Source organism: Malus sylvestris, chromosome 6, assembly GCF_916048215.2.
Source record: "Malus sylvestris chromosome 6, drMalSylv7.2, whole genome shotgun sequence".
Lineage (NCBI taxonomy): Eukaryota > Viridiplantae > Streptophyta > Magnoliopsida > Rosales > Rosaceae > Malus > Malus sylvestris.
This window is the reverse complement of record NC_062265.1, coordinates 25793999-25811422: the sequence shown is the minus strand read 5'-3', so window position 1 is coordinate 25811422 and position 17424 is coordinate 25793999.

The following is a 17424-nucleotide window of genomic DNA, read 5'->3' as shown; positions in this document are numbered from 1 at the left end:
TATTTATTTTTGTTTCAAATAAAGTTGGGTCTTCTAGAGAAAAAGTGACCATGACATTAATATATTAAAGTCATATAAGAATTACATTTTTACATGGTGCTGAAAAGTTTCAGTGTGATACTAATATATTGACTTCGTGAGTTTAATATATTAAACTTATGAATACAATATATTAAACTCATGAGTGTGATATTAATATATTGGACTCATACTAGTGTAGCAATTGTGCAATAAGTATCAAGTTCAAGATGCATGATTACTATATATAGGTATTATAAAGGGCAACACTGTAACTATGCCTTCTTAGTTGTTATCTTAGTGGTTAAGATAATCTAATAGTTTGTTGTATATATATACACCTAAGCTGTAACATTATAAGTGTGAAATGAAAATATATTTTACCAAATATGGTAACAACCGCCTTCTCTATCTAACGACTCCTGCTCTTCGATCCTACCTTTCCTGCTTCTCTCTACGCTCATTCTCTCTGTGTTCTTGATCGATTCTTCGATCGTGTTCGAGATCTTCGATCGTGCTCTTGATCGTGCTATCTGCCTTCATCGTCTATCTGACAATGGCGTCTCCTTCATCGGAATCGGCTTCTCCAATTCATCCCCTTCTGACTGAATCTTCAAACCCTAATTCTTCAAATTCTACCTCAATCACGATCCAAAACATTGGATCAATGGTTCCAATCAAGCTTACCACCACAAATTACTTGACCTAGAGTGCTCTCTTTGCCCTGATTTTTCGCCGCTACAACCTTACTGGTCACATTGATGGATCTATGGCGATGCCGCCTCATTTTCTTCTTGATTCTTTGGGAAATTGCATTCTCAATCCTGCTTATGTTTCTTGGTATGAGAATGATCAAAATATTCTCATCTGGCTCAACTCCACGCTCTCTGAATCCCTAATTCCATATACTGTTGGTGTGAATTTAGCTCGTGACCTTTGGGCGAAATTGGAATCACGTCTTGCCACGGCCTCTCAGTCTCATATTCATGAGTTACGCTCTCACCTTCGTAATCTTACCAAAGGAAATTCAACTGCTGCTCAATACTTTCAGCAACTTGAGGCAATTGCTGATGCCCTTGCTAGTGTCAGCTCTCCGGTTGAAGATTTCGATCTGATCTCTGTCACTCTTCATGGCCTTCCCCTAGAGTATGACTCGTTTGTTGATGCTATTCAATTCTGTCTCAGATCTACAACAATTGATGAACTACAGGGCTTGCTCCTTAGCAAAGAGATTCAATTAGCCAATCGCAAGAAAAGCATTTCTGAGGCTTCATCTTTTCAGGCATTTAACACGTCTGCATGCATCCTTCCTCTTCCTAACTCTCAGGCTTTTATGGCTCAGTCTCCTTCTACCTTCAGCACTCAAAGTCGTGGAATGGATCACCTTCATAATCGAGGTCATTTCAATCGTGGAAATTACAAATCTTCTAATAATTAGAGATTCTTTAATAATCGTGGTAATAATCAGCGTCCTAATCGTGGAAGTCGCAACCATTTTTCATCCTACACTAAGAAAAATCCTTGTCAGATTTGTCATCAGTTTGATCATGAAGCCTGTGATTGTCCTCATCGCCTGGATCTAGCTTATGGTGGAAAATCCTCTCATACAGCAATGGCTGCTAACACTTCTTCATCTAATCCTACTTGGATCGATTCTGGAGCCACATCACACATGACCAACTTCTATGCAACTCTGCAAAATCCTGAAGCATACACAAGACCAGAACAAGTGTACATTGGTGATGACAAAGGTTTGCCCATCATTCACTCTGGTTCTACTATTTTGAATACTTCTACTAATGCTTTTACACTCAATAAAGTCCTATATGTGCCTGCCATGAAACATAACCTTCTATCTGCAAATCAATTTCTGATTGATAATCACCGTTCATTGCATTTTTATCCCTTTCACTTCACTGTGAAAGATCTTTCTTCGAGGATGATGCGTTTTAAAGGCCATGTTCAGAAAAGGTTTTATCCTTTTCATTTTCACTCATCTACAAATGGTCATCATAAAGCACTCACAGCTTTTGCAAAAGCTTATAAGGATGTTTGGCATCAAAGATTGGGTTACCCATCAGTCAAGATTCTTAATAAACTTGCCTCAAAATCTTGTATTCCTGTTTTCGCTCATACAAATAAGTCATTCTGCTTAGATTGTGCATTAGGTAAAAGCTCCAAACTTCCCTTTGTATCTACATCTTGTACAACTAGCAAACCTCTAGAACTCATTCACACGGATGTTTGGGGACCATCACCTATAGCCTTTTCTCAAGGCTTTCGGTACTATGTCATTTTTGTGGATGACTTTACTAGATATTGCTGGTTTTATCCTTTAAAATGCAAATATGATGTACTGTCAACTTTTATGCAATACAAATCTCTGGTTGAGAATTCTCTGTGTACAAAAATCATTACTTTGAGGATTGATTCTGGTGGAGAGTACTTAAGTACTCATTTCTCTAACTTCTTGGCTACACATGGCATTTAACATCAACTTACTTGCCCCCACACACCTGAACAAAATGGGTGTGCAGAACGCAAGCATCATCATTTAGTTGAAACTACTCGCACTTTTTTGGCAGCTTCCAAAGTACCCCACATTTATTGGGTTGAGGCTTTCACCACAACAATCTATCTTATTAACCAATTGCCTACTGCATCCAGACAGTCTCCTTGGGAATCTCTATATCATCGAGCTCCAAACTATGAGTGTTTAAAGGTCTTTGGTTGTGCTTGTTTCCCATGGCTCAAGCCTTATACTTTCTCAAAGCTGGATCCTAAAAGCAAAGCATGTGTATTTCTTGGATACAATCTGAATCACAAGGGCTATAAGTGCCTTGATCCTGCAACCAATAGAGTGTACATTTCCAGACATGTTCTCTTCAATGAATCTAGTTTTCCTTTTCATTATATGTCAAACACCACAACCCCAATACCACTCTTGCATCCTCGGACTGGATCCCTTATACCATTTACTCTTACCTTTACATTTCCTATTTCTTCTTCCTCTGGTACTAACACCTCATTGCCTAGATATTCCTCCAGTACACCACCTATTTTATCCCATAACCATTCCTCCACTACTATCTTAAGTCTTATAGTGGCAGTTTTAGATTCCATTTCTCCCATTTCTAATCAAACCATTAACACTCATCTGATGCAAACACGGTCTAAATCTGGCATTTTCAAACCTAAAGCACTCACTGCCACTAAACACCCTTTACCCTCTCATTTCTCAGTGGATTACATACCTAAAACCTATCTTCAAGCCTCCAAATACCCTCATTGGCACTAAGCAATCCAAGAGGAAGTCAATGCTCTTATCAATACTGGAACATGGTCTTTTGTTCCCAAGTCTCCTTCACAGAACATTGTAGGTTGCAAATGGGTCTTCCGTATCAAGAGAAAGCCCGATGGCACTATAGACCGGTACGAAGCTCGGCTCGTTGCCAAGGGATTTAATCAACAGGAACGTTTAGACTATACTAAAACCTTCAGTCCGGTAGCCAAGCTAGTTACCATTAGACTTCTCCTCACTCTTGCAGTTCAATTTGATTGGTTCTTGAACCAACTTGATGTCAACAATGCTTTCTTACATGGGACACTCAATGAATCAGTTTTCATGCAACAACCTCCTGGATTTGAAGATTCAACTAAACCATTTCATGTCTGCCACTTGCATCGTTCTTTGTATGGTTTAAAACAAGCTTCGCGGGCTTAGTATGACAAGTTTCATGGTGCTCTTAATTCTCTTGGATTTTTTGGATCTCATAGTGATCATTCATTGTTTATCAAAAAGGGTCGATATGATCTTCATTCTTGTCTACGTTGAAGATATTTTGGTTACTGTTCTAAATTCTATAGCATGTAAACAAGTTATTCAGCAACTTAGCTCCATGTTCCCCATCAAGGATTTAGGTCCTCTACATTATTTTCTTGGTCTTGAAGTTAAACGATCCTCCTCCAATATTTTTCTCTCTCAGACCAAATACATATTGGATTTGCTATCCAAAGCAAACATGACTGGAGCCGAACCTTGCAGTACACCTTTCAGCACCTCTAAATTGGATCATGATTCTCCCTTATGTAAAAATGCTTCTGAGTATCGTTCACTAGTTGGTGCTCTCCAATATCTCACCTAGAAACGTCTTGATCTTAGTTTTGTAGTTAATCTTGTATGCCAATACATGCACAATCCCATAAGTTCACATTTTCAGGCTGTTAAGCGTATCCTCAGATATCTCAAAGGATCTCTTGACCTTGGTCTCTGGTTCTCCAAGTGTTCAACTCCTCCTACTATCACAGCATTCTCAGACGCTGATTGGGCTGGCTGTGCTCTTGATAGAAGATCCATTGGAGGTTATTGTGTCTATCTAGGAAACTCCTTGATTAGTTGGAGTGCAAAGAAGCAACCAACTGTTGCTCGATCTTCCACAGAGGCAGAGTACAGATCTCTAGCTAACACTACTTTTGAAATAACCTGGCTATGTTAGTTACTGGTGGATATTGGCTATTGCCTGCCTGCAACGCCCCAACTTTGGTTCGACAACATTTCAACTATATCCTTAGCCAAAAATCCTATTTTTCATGCTAGGACAAAGCATGTAGAAATAGATTATCATTACATTAGGGAAAAAGTACTTGCTAAACAGATCTCTGTCCAATTTGTATGCACTCAAGAACAAGTAGCTGATATCTGCACAAAGTCTTTGTCCAAGCTTGGATTCCTCTTCCTTCGTGACAAACTTCAACTTAGACTACCCAAGTTCAGTTTGAGGGGGGTTATAAAGGGCAACATTGTAACTATGCCTTCTTAGTTGTTATCTTAGTGGTTAAGATAATCTGATAGTTTGTTGTATATATACACCTAAGCTATAACATTATAAGTGTGAAATGACAATATATTTTACCAAATAGGTATCACATTCATTCAAACTATTGTGGAAGCCTTAAAGTCTAAATTTGGCCGTCGCCCTTCTTAAGTGGTAAGCGTTACCACCATTGTCAGAAAACACCACTCTAACCATTGTTAACCAATTATTTTTTTTTATACATAAAATATATAATATTTGCAATTCCTTTCAAATTTGCTCTCATTAACTTGTGGGATTAGTAGGCACTTGTAAGACATGATTTGTAACTTATGTAAAATGATATGTTAGATCCACTCTGTTGTGGATTCATAAACCCTCATGTTCAATTCTGCCCATCTTACATTTTGACATAATAAACAACAGACTGGACTCAAGTCAATTTTAATTGATCATAACCTTTCTTATCCAATTTACCAAACGGGGCTTATATGACCCTCATGTTGGGCTGGTAACGTGCTCTCAAGATGGTAACGCTTGTTTGCTCGCCCCAAAAATCCCTCGTGGCTTATGCAAAGGAAACTTATTCGTTTTATTTATTTTCTCAAGGTGTAGAAAAGAACCAAATTGAGTTAGTTCCACACTCGATCCCCAATTTTGTTTGATTAGAAGTCAAATTTATCAAGCCGCAATTATTCACAATTATATGATTTCTATCTACTAGCACTACCTAGTAATGTCACACTCGTGTTCAATACAATTTTTTGTTTATGCAAGTGTAACCGGAAAATAAGGTGGTACACTTGAATCCCTTCATGTCTTCATCGGACTCTCAAGCTCCAAACTTTAACCTGTCTAGAAGCCTTGCTGCAACCGATAGATACCAGAGCATAACACTACTATACACTGAGCCTGCAGATTCACACAAACCTGATGTAAGGTGGATGCTGTATGTTTTCAAGGATGGCAAATTGGTTTCGAGCGAAGAACCTTTTTACGAATTGCATCATCAAAGATTCATGTTTTCGGGAGGGAAACGAGAGTGGCAGACATTCCTACATTCCATCAGTCTTGCAGTAAACAGCATGCTATTGTGCAATTCCGGCGAGTAGAAGAAAGTCAAGTAAGGCCTTACTTAATTGACCTTGGAAGCACGAACAGAACATATATTAATGGTAGTGCAATCGAACCTCAAATGTATTATGAACTTGTTGAGAAGGACACAATTAGGTTTGGTAATAGTAGCCAGGAATACGTGTTTCTTCATGAAAACTCTGCTGCTGACTGATTGTTCCTGACACGTGACGGTGCAAAATGGCAAAATTATGAAGATTAAGCATCAAATTTGAGCACATGTTATTTTCTAATCGAAATGTTTTGCTACTCTGTACTTGTTAGCGGCAGAAACAACCCCCAAATATGTTTTTTCTCTTGCAGATTTGATCATCAATTGCTGTACTGGAGCTCTTTTTATTTTTACTTATTTATTCTTGCTAAACTCTGCCTATGTAAGTTTATCTTACATTGCCGGTCCTAAGCCCGGATAAAGGAGGAGGGGGAGGGCGTCAGGTAGTCGACAACCGGCACTCCACAGTTACGTCGAATCCTTATGACAATGAATCCAGAACGAAATCGCGCTAAAGCTAGGACGTCACCCGTAAGTGGCGCGCTGTGTGGCCCGAGCACAGTGATAAGTGAGCAAGGGTCGCTGTATCTCCATCGGCACCCGGATGCAATGTTAAATGAGCAAGGGGGCCATAGAAACTTCTTTTCGAACGACTCCACTCAAAGTTGTTTGGGAGCATATGCTCCTATCAACTTTACACAGGACACACAAAAGAAGTACTTTGATTCTATTAGACGGGGGATGGTGAAGAAGCTAGGACAGAAGGGTAGAGTTCAAGAGAGTAGAATGCATTTAGGAACGTGGAATATATGAACCTTAACGGGAAAATCTATCGAAGTAGTGGAAGTTATGGTGAGGAGAAGGATAAATATTATGTGCCTACAAGAAACTAAGTGGGTTGGTCTTAAGGCAAAGGATCTAGAAAACTCAAGGTTTAAGCTTTGGTATTCGGGCACAAATAGAACGAGAAACGGTGTTGGCATCATTGTGGACAAGACCCTGACACAAGATGTTGTAGATGTTAAGAGGGTAGGAGATAGAATCATGGCAATCAAGATTGTAATAGGACAAGAACTCATCAATATGATTAGTGCGTACGCACCTCAAGTAGGGTTGGATACGAGTTCGAAGGAGAAATTTTGGGAAGACCTTGGAGACTTGGTTCAAGGAATTGCTCAGACGGAGAAGTTAGTTATAGGAGGAGATTTAAATGGACACGTGGGTAGGGAGACAGGCAACTATGGAGGTTTTCATGGTGGCCATGGTTTTGGGGAGAGAAATAAGGATGGGGAAGCTATCTTGGATTTTGCAATGGCATATGATCTCTTCTTAGCCAACACCTTCTTTAAGAAGAGAAAAGAACATGTGATCACCTACAAGAGTGGGTCATCAAAAACACAAATAGATTTTCTTCTAATGAGGAAAGGGGATCGTATAACTTGTAAGGATTGCAAAGTTATACCGGGGGAGAGCTTGGCTAATCAACATCGCTTGTTGGTGATGGATGTACATATCAAAAGAGTGAGAAACAAGAACAAGACTTGGAAGTGCCCAAAGACTAGATGGTGGAATCTAAAAGGAGAAAAACAAGTCATTTTCAAAGAGCAAGTAATCACCCAGTGTGTGTGGGATAGAGAGGGGGAAGCTAGCCAAATGTGGGATTCCATGGCTAGCTGTATCCGAAAAGTAGCAAAAGAGGTATTAGGAGAGTCCAAGGGCTTTGCTCCACACCAAAAGGAATCTTGGTGGTGGAATGAGGAGGTACAAACAAAGGTGAAGGCTAAGAAGGAATGTTGTAAAGCCTTATACAAGGATATGACCGATGAAAATGGTGAAAGGTATAGAAGAGCGAAGTAAGAGGCGAAGAAAGCTGTGAGAGAAGCTAAGTTAGCGGCTTATGACGATATGTATAAGCGACTAGATACCAAAGAAGGAGAGTTGGATATCTATAAACTAGCTAGAGCAAGGGAGAAGAAGACAAGAGACCTAAACCAAGTGAGGTGCATCAAGGATGAGGATGGAAAGGTTCTTGCTACAGAGAATGCGGTCAAAGACAGATGGAGAGGTTATTTTCATAATCTTTTCAATGAAGGACATGAAAGGAGTACTCCTTTAGGGGAGTTGAGTAACTCAGAAGAGTGTAGAAACTACTCATTTTATCGTCGAATCAGGAAGGAAGAAGTGGTTGTAGCTTTGAAGAAGATGAAGCATAGAAAAGCAGTGGGCCCAGACGATATACCGATTGAAGTGTGGAAAGCCTTGGGAGAGACAGGTATAGCATGGCTCACTGACCTTTTCAATAGGATTTTGAAAACGAAGAAGATGCCAAACGAATGGCGAAAGAGCACCTTGGTGCCTATTTATAAGAATAAGGGTGACGTACAAAATTGCATGAACTATAGGGGTATTAAGCTAATGAGTCATACAATGAAGCTCTGGGAGAGAGTCATTGAGCATAGATTGAGGCAAGAGACACGGGTTTCGGACAACCAATTCGGGTTCATGCCATGACGCTCAACCATGGAGGCAATCTATCTCTTACGAAGATTGATGGAAAGATATAGAGATAGGAAAAAGGATTTACACATGGTCTTTATAGATTTGGAAAAAGCGTATGATAGGGTCCCAAGAGACATTCTTTGGAGGATTTTAGAGAAGAAAGGAGTACGAGTAGCATATATCCAAGCTATAAAGGATATGTATGAAGGAGCAAAGACTGCCGTAAGAACTCATGAAGGACAAACCGAAAGCTTCCCCATAACTATAGGATTACATCAAGGCTCATCCTTAAGTCCTTACCTTTTTGCGTTGCTAATGGATGAGTTAACAGGACATATTCAAGATGATATTCCTTGGTGTATGCTTTTCGCAGACGATATAGTGTTGATAGATGAAACGCAGGAAGGGGTAAATGCGAAGCTTAACCCTTGGAGAGAAGTGTTGGAATCTAAAGGTCTTCGCCTAAGCTGATCAAAGACAGAATATATGGAGTGCAAGTTCAGTGCAAATGGAGGCCAAAATGAGTTAGGGGTGAGGATCGGAGATCAGGAAATACCAAAAAGCGACCGTTTTCGCTACCTAGGATCTATCTTGCAAACGAACGGAGAATTTGATGGAGATCTCAACCATAGAATACAAGCTGGATGGATGAAATGGAAGAGTGCATCCGGCGTGTTGTGTGATCGTCGTATGCCAATGAAGCTTAAGGGAAAATTTTATAGGACGACAATAAGGCCGGCGATGCTGTATGGCACAGAATGTTGGGCGGTGAAGCACCAACACGTACACAAAAATGGGTGTAGCGGAGATGAGGATGCTTCGTTGGATGTGTGGGCACACGAGAAAGGATAAGATTAGGAATGAGGATATCCAAGGTAAAGTAGGAGTAGCCGAAATTGAAGGAAAACTGAGAGAAAATCGGTTACGGTGGTTTGGCATGTGCAAAGAAGGCCTACTGACGCTCCGGTTAGAAGATGCGACTACGGGACAGAGGTTCAGGGCCGAAGGGGTAGAGGAAGACCTAGGAAAACTTTGGAAGAGACTCTAAGAAAAGACTTAGAGTACTTGGATCTAACGGAGGACATGACACATGATCGAGCACAATGACGTTCTAAGATTCATATAGCCGACCCGACTCAGTGACTTGGATTTTTCAAGTCTCCAATCGAGAAGTTTTCCCCACTCGGGAAATTAAGGGAACACTACCTCAACCTACATAGGGGTGGATTTTTTTGCCAAATTGCCGTGCCAACCGAATTGCCAACCGTGCCATATCGATTTTGTGCCAAATTTTTTGTACCAATCGGTAATGGTACGGTATTGTACCGTACCAAAATTTCATGATACGGTATTGGTAATGGATATCATTACCATGGTATTACCATACCATACCGAAAATACAATATAATTTATAATTTATAATTTATATAATACATAATTATATAACACATATTTATAATATTCCAATAATTTGAAAATAAAACCCTACTTATATTAGCATTGTTGTTGGTGACTTTTATCTTTTAAAATTGTGGAAATCAAACACAAAAGAGTTCCTAATTCTTTCACAAATAGCCAAAATATCTTTGTAACCCCCACTTCTACTGTTGCTTGTGAAAATGTATTTAGTCTAGGGAGGAGGGTTGTGACCCTTTTAGGGTATCCTTGACTCCTAAAATAATTGAGACACTAGTGTGTACTAGTGGTTGGCTTAGGGCAGGTGAAGTAAACTTCTACAAGGACCAACGGAAGATATGCTTCAATTTTACAAGGAAATAGAAGAAGAGAAAACAAGAAAGATATGCTTTAATTTTTTTAGTAAATTTGTTATTAAATGGTTTTCAACTTTAATTCTTCTTGCTACTAATTAATATGTTTTCTTTGTTTGTAATGTAAGCTTGACACAAACTCAATCTTCTACAAGTTCAATGCCTCCTCCAAAAGCTTCGACATCTCAAGCTTGAATAACTGATCAATGAATTCTCCTTTTTGAAGTTTACTTCTAATTTTCATTTGGTTTGAAACTTTAATTTCTATTTGGATTGTTAACTTCTATTTGTTTTGGTTCGTAACTTTTATTTGGATTGTAAGCTTAATTTTCATGATGAATTTTGATGCTTCATTTGAATTATTATGTGTGTGAATTGTGGATGATGAATAATAGATGAATTTAATCTATAATGTATGAGATAAAGGTACAAAAAAAAAAAGTTTTGCCCTTGAATTGGGTTAAAAAAACAAAAACATATTTTGTCCCAAAACAAAATGGCAATTACCATTGCCATACCATGCCAACCAAACTTTTGGCAATACCGAACTTCGGTATACCGAAAGTTTGGTACGGTAATGGTAATAGATTTTACCAAACCGAAAGTTTGGTACGGTAATTGGTACAAGGGTTTTGGTACGGTAACCGTACCGAACCCATCCCTAAACCTACATGCTCCACTCACAAAGCTTCAACATACAAGCTTCAATAAAAGAAAAATTCAAAGAACTTAGTGAAGAAGACTTTGGTGTATTTAACACAATACGTTGAAATGAAACAAAGCTTATTTATTGATATCTTTAAGAAGTTACAAATATGTACATATACACGAGTCAAAATAAACAAACAAGAGGGAGCCTTCACAAAGGTTGCTTAGGAGAAGTCTCAGCAGTCGGCAGAGCCCCAGAAAGAGAAGGCACCAGAGGGGTATCATTCAGAACCTCAGTACTGAACAGCACCCTAGAAGGAGGAGGCATTGGAGGTTGATCATTTGGAGCTTCATTACGCGGTACAGCCCCAGAAGACGAAGGCAATAAATGCCTTTGGAACAAACCCACAAACCTCTGATGATCATGTAAAATCTGACCATCAGATTCCTTCATCTGGTCAAGCTTCCTCTTCATGTTTGTAGCATAGTCATGAGCGAGCCGGTGCAACTGTTTATTCTCATGCTTGAGCCCTCTAATCTCCTGTTTGAGACTCATCACTTCAGCTGCCAATGATTCAACTTGACGGGTTCGAGCAAATAGGCGTTGGGCCATATTAGACACAGAACCTGCACACTGAACACTGAGAGCCAGAGAATCCTTAACAGCCAACTCATCAGACCGTTTGGAAAGTAGTCTGTTATCTTTGGGAGTGAGAAGGTTCCTGGCCACCACCGCAGCGGTCATATCATTCTTCATCACGGAATCCCCAACGGTAAGAGGACCAGTAGGAGATAAGAAGGATGGGCGCCATATGTTGTCTGGAGAAGGCGTGGCTGCCTCTTCAACAAGGTTCAAGTCAAAACGACGGTCGGAGGGGCCAGACATTTTCAAAGGTGTTGAAGAGAAAAGAGGTCGGACAAATCAAGATCTTAGAAATGCAAGAAGGGAGCTTCTACTGGTGGAGATTCAAGTGTGCTTTGGAACTTAATACCAGCCTCTATAAAAATCCGCACTCGATAGAGCTTCAGAAATCGAAGAGGCGCCTGCTAAGAAATCGAAAAGGCGTTTGCTTTCTCAAAAGCTGGGCTGCTCAGAGACCACGAGGGCCGATCTCAGGAATCGAAGAGGCGTTTGCTTTCTCAAAAGCTGGGCTGCTCAAAGACCACGAAGGTCGATCGCAGAAATCGAAGAGGCGCTTGCTTTCTCAAAAGCTGGGCTGCTCAGAGACCACGAGGGCCGATCTCAGAAATCGAAGAGGCACCTGCTTTTTCAGCCTTGTCAGCACCTGTCACATGCACACTCAACTTTGCGGAAATTACAGGCATTCTGTCGAAGATTTCTAGTGAAGTAGAAAGCACGTGAATGTTACTGTTCAATCATTCACTTTCCACATGCAACATCAACTCACGGGTACCACAGATAACTTTGCCAAAAATTTCTGACAAAGTTTAGACACGTGAAGCTTGCAGCTCCCATTACATCGCTATGACCAAGAAGGGTAAAAGAATACCAAAGAAACAGCACTAACAAAGTTTAGACACATAAATTTTGAAGGTCTAGCTACCATATTATTACCCACAAGGGTAAAGGAACATGACCATTGCTGGATAATTGGAAAGTCCCTGTGGGTCAACCTCTGTGCTCCGTGGCAAGGTAGACTAGCAAACAGGCCTAACCTTTACTCACATTCGAGAAAACACTCCCAACAAGATTGCTTGCTTCAAGATCGAAGATGCACCGTCCTTCGAATCTCGAGAGCCAGACTCCCAACATGATTACTTTCTCAAAAAGCGACGAGACACCGCTATCCGAATCTCGAGAGCCAGACTCCTAGCAGGATTGCTTTCTCAAAAATCGAAGAGGCACCGTTCTCCGAATCTCGAGAGACAGATCTCTGACAGGATTGCTTGTTCGAAAACCGAAGAGGCACCGCTTTCTCAACTTCGAGAGCCCCTTAGATAAAGCTTGTCTGTAATCCTCACACCGCTTTCTCAACTTCGAGAGCCAGATCTCCTTGGATAAAGCTCGTCTGTAATCTTCACACGTAACATCAGCTTTCCAGATACCACATACCACTTTTTCAAAGTGCTCTGACAGAGTTAAAACACGTGAAGCTGGCAACTCCCACTACCGTGCTATGACCAAGCAGGGTAAAAGAATAGTATTACTCCTTGTTAGGGAGACTCCTATATATGTCGACCTCCATCTTCAACGGACAGGCAGACCTGCAAAAATGCTCAACCCTTCCTCATATCTAAGAGGGCACTCCCAAGGAAGCCTATCGAAATACTCAGCTTTCTTTCCCCCCGAGAATACCTTTGCAAACAAGTTACACTAGAGCAAGAATATCTCATATCATCAGGGTTAAAAGCAAGAGTATCTCATATCATGCTTTTTCCCTGTCTTTTCCTTTGGCCTTGTTCTTACCTACAAGACAAGGAGAAAGAGAGCAATCAGTCAGCACTTGGAATCAAGCTTCCAGTCCGGAACTGACTGCCTGGAACCCCATTGCTCTCGAGTACTCATCTTCAACATCTTATGCTTCTCGAGAAGATACCACATCTGCCTGAGGAACAAATAGGGCAAGTGAGAAGGATACAAGGAAGCATGTGGAGACAAGCGCAACAGAACACGTGCCGATACATCCACTACTTTGTCAACAGCAAAAGTATCCCATATCAGCAGGGTTGAACGTACTCTAGATTTGATGGACTTGTTTTGACCCTCAAATTCTTCAGTCGGCCTTATACTCTGGCGGAAACAAGAAAACCCTCCAGCCCAGTTCAAGAATAAGCCTGTGGAAAGTTACTTCTTCAAAAGCAAAAGTATCTCATATCACCTTTTCTCCTTTTCTTCTCTTTATCCTTCATGCTACCTGCAAGATAAGGAGAAGGATAACAATCAGCCGGAACTCGAAATCAAACTTCTGATCTGGGACTGATTGCTTAGAACTCTGATTGCTTACCTTGTCTGTCACCTCTTTCAGCAGATCCCCTAGCTCGGCGACTTGGGGGACTCCCACTACATGGTTTGTATCGCGCTTGACCAAGCCTGAAACTACAAGTAAGCGCCAAGTGAAATTGATACATTACCTTGTGCATCTCCACTAGTTAAAGATACCACCCCTGGAGGGAGGAAGAGTACTTCCAAAGAAGATGTCACATCTACTTATGAGACAGATAAGGCAAGTGAAGACGATACCACACTTCGGTACTTAAAAGTTTCGTGATTACGAGATCATTCTTCCACAATATTTCCTAATGTCATTTGTACTAAATCATTCACTTGTACTCACTAAAGGAGAGCTTGAACCTATATACTGTGTAAACCCTTCACAATTAATGAGAACTCCTTTAAGCCGTGGACGTAGCCAATCTGGGTGAACCACGTACATCTTATGTTTGCTTCCTGTCTCTATCCATTTACATACTTATCCACACTAATGACCGGAGCAATCTAGCGAAGATCACAAACTTAATATTTAAGATGATATTCTTTGGTGTATGCTTTTCGCAAACGATATAGTGTTGATAGATGAAACGCAGGAAGGGGTAAACGCGAAGCTTAACCTTTGGAGAGAAGTGTTGGAATCTAAAGGTCCTCGCCTAAGCTGATCAAAGACAGAATATATGGAGTGCAAGTTCAGTGCAAACGGAGGCCAAAATGAGTTAGGGGTGAGGATCGGAGATCAGGAAATACCAAAGAGCGACCGTTTTCGCTACCTAGGATCTATCTTGCAAAAGAACGGAGAATTTGATGGAGATCTCACCCATAGAATACAAGCTGGATGGATGAAGTGGAAGAGTGCATCCGGCGTGTTGTGTGACCGTCGTAGGCCACTGAAGCTCAAAGGAAAATTTTATAGGACGGCAATAAGGCCGGCAATGCTGTATGGCATAGAATGTTGGGTGGTGAAGCATCAACACGTAGGTGTAGTGGAGATGAGGATGCTTCGTTGGATGTGTGGGCACACGAGAAAGGATAAAATTAGGAATGAGGATATCCGAGGTAAAGTAGGAGTAGCCAAAATTGAAGGAAAGAGGAGAGAAAATCGGTTACGGTGGTTTGGACATGTGCAAAGAAGGCCTACTGACGCTCCGGTTCGAAGATGTGACCACGGGACAGAGGTTCAGGGCCGAAGGGGTAGAGGAAGACCTAGGAAAACTTTGGAAGAGACCCTAAGAAAAGACTTAGAGTACTTGGATCTAACGGAGGACATGACACAAAACCGAGCGCAATGGCGTTCTAGGATTCATATAGCCGACCCCACTTAGTGGGAAAAGGCTTTGTTGTTGTTGTTGTATTTATTCTTGCTAATTTGGTGTATGGAAATGAGTGGATCTTATCAATAGCATCAATTTTGTACATGTCTTTATGTTACTTGTAACACAATATTGTTCCTTGGTTTGAGGAAACTTTACCTCTTTATTTTGGTTGGCACAATAATCCTGTTTAATTAAACATAATCAGGTTTCAAGAGTTTTTAAGAAAGTTTGTTATTTTACAAATAATTTCATAATTGTTTCTTTTAGATTATGATTGTTTTCTTGATGAATAAGAAGTCATGCTCTTGTATCAGATATTTTTCTTGATTACCAAATAAACTTTAAGATTATCTCATATTATCTTCTAGAGTTTATTGTTCAATAATTCTTGTCATCGTTGTTACTTTTGTCGCATTATATCAGCAGATATTTTCTTCCTCGGGTACATATCCACCAATTGATTGAGAAAGTTCGAGATGATGGGAAATAGAGATATGCGTGACTAAGCTCAGCTAAAACAATCGACTAATCTCAGTACTAATCACAGGACATATCACTCCTCAAAGTTCAAACCTTTATATATGCAAAGCATGAGGCAAAGGCTAAGTGGAATTACTAAAGATAGCAACTGAAGAAAAAGGTAGTATATATGGACATGCAAATTTGGGTCCCCAATAAAGAGTGGTCATGGTCATCTCACAAAAGTAACTGCTTGATGGTCCTGGTCAGGCCAGAAAATAGTTAATTTGACATATAGATTCTTGATTTGGTGCCCTAACTATTTTAGAACGGAGATGTTTTTCACACGTCTATTTTCTCTTCAAGCATACTTTTGGTTATTTATGTTCGTTGTTTATGTTGAAATATCTCACATTGATTGTATCTCTAAAAAAAGAAGAGTTTAAATATCCTAATCCCCTTTTGTGTTAAAACCCTTCACCTGTCGGACTTAAAAAGTTAAGGGGACAATATTGATGTTGTTGGAAGTGGGTCTTTGACCCGTCTCTCTGATACTAATACCGAAACCACACACACCTATCGGATTGTGCATGTGATAATTAATAAGCTAGGGGACAATATTAGTGTTGTTGAAAGTGTGTACCTGTCCGACTGTGCATGTGATAATTAACAAGTTAGTGGACAATATCAGTATTGTTGGAAGTGAATTTTTGTCCCGTCTCTCTAATAATTCTACAATTTTTCTTTAATCCAATTAATTCAATGACAAAACATAGTTAAAAGTCTGTAAAGAGAGAAAAAATATTTGTGAAAATCACTTCCCACTACAAAATTGAAGAAAAAGGAGAGGAGCTTGAAATAAAAAAAAAGCTAACTAAGCGTAAAGAGAATGACTACACGTGGTGATTTAGTGATTCAATAATGTTAGCCAAATCATATTGATGACATTGCTATTCATTCATGCCTATAATTGTGAAAAATTAACAGAAAGCTTGAGTTTTGATCATTCTTTATTTCCATAATCTTTGGCTTTTCAGCTATCGGGCTTCAGTGCCCTCGCAATATGTTTTAAGTGCTCAATTGATGTACTGATTTAGTTAGTAATTGAGTGTGCATGATATTCATAATTTGTTAAAGGTTAGGTTTTGTGTCAACAATGTTGATATTTGTATCACTAATACGTTGATACGTTTTGTTATTGACACGTTATCTGTTAATTATTGACGGTATATTGACAGTCTATCCTTTTAAATAAAGAATGCAGGTCATGCTCAATGATCAAACTAAGTTAATTGAGCATAATCTCAAAAAAAAATTTGGAACAAACAATATTATCTACACTAAGAGGGAGGGGGTGGGCTTAGCCTCACAATGGGCTAAACAGTAATGTGGTTCAAATTCGCCTTTGACGAGAATCGAACCTAAGACCTCTTACTTATAAGTGAAGAGGAATACGTAGTATTAAGTGGCTAATCCCATGTTTTAAACACTATGTTTCTTTGTTCTTTTTTTTTTTCTTCTTTTTTTTAAGTTATATGGTAGGAAGATTTAATAATGGCCATAATGTATGGATAATAATATATTTTTCTGTTATCATGTTATCTGTCAATATTATCGACGATTTATTGACATAAGAACAAGCATTCTGCCTAGAAAGGATATAGTTAGTGGCGCTTCATGAGATGAACGTTACTAATCTCCTCCGTCTAATCTAACCCTACCTCACCTCGCTTGCCTCACCCGTGTAGGTGATCAACATAGTTTAATTGATCACAATCCCATGTTTTAACCATTACGTTTCTTTTTGTTTTTTAAGTTTCTTGGT